Here is a 724-nt window from a genome sequence, read left to right as displayed (position 1 = left end):
TTTTAAATTGTGGACATCATTTTATAGCACAAACGTTTTAATATGCTGCCTCCTGGTGGCTTTCTGTAATTACGTTTTCTATTTAAGGAGAGCACAAGATGATGGTGTTTGTTCTGAGCCGAAGGGAACCCCGTGCTTTCATGCATTCACTTTTTTAATGTGAGTAAGGAACACAGAATATTTCAGAGGCTGAAAACATCCGTTTGCTGGGTCTCAAATATATGCTATACACATACCTGGAGAAATCGGATTTATTCCATTTTCTGAAAATGGGCTCCCAGGACACAGTTAAGAAACTAAACACCTATCTCCTAGAGTTGTATATTAAACCCGGAGTTCATTGTGTCAAAGATTAACTTGACTGTTTCTTCATTGTGCTATTAATCCTTTGATGTATCATCTCCTTGGACCACGTGCACGCAGAAAATAGAATTACTTCATTCTTCTCAGTGCTTTTCTTTTTTTCTTCTTAAATTTGTACAGTCATACTTTATACATAACTCATCTTAAGACCATTAGTCAAAAAACTTAACTGTATTAGTTGGAGAATTGATCCAAATTGCTTCAGGAGATTCAGCTTCTTTCTTCCTAAGAAAATTATTGGAAAAATACAGACAGCTTGTGGGTGAATGGGTTGCAAGTTCAGTGCTGCGAGGTCCAACTGCTAGATGTCTGGTTCCTGCAGGGAGAGCCGCTGTAGTAGAGGCCTGACACGCCTGTACAG

This window comes from Pygoscelis adeliae, unplaced genomic scaffold, assembly GCF_000699105.1.
Source record: "Pygoscelis adeliae isolate BGI_AS28 unplaced genomic scaffold, ASM69910v1 Scaffold31, whole genome shotgun sequence".
Classification (NCBI taxonomy): domain Eukaryota; kingdom Metazoa; phylum Chordata; class Aves; order Sphenisciformes; family Spheniscidae; genus Pygoscelis; species Pygoscelis adeliae.
Note: the sequence above shows the minus strand (reverse complement) of the source record.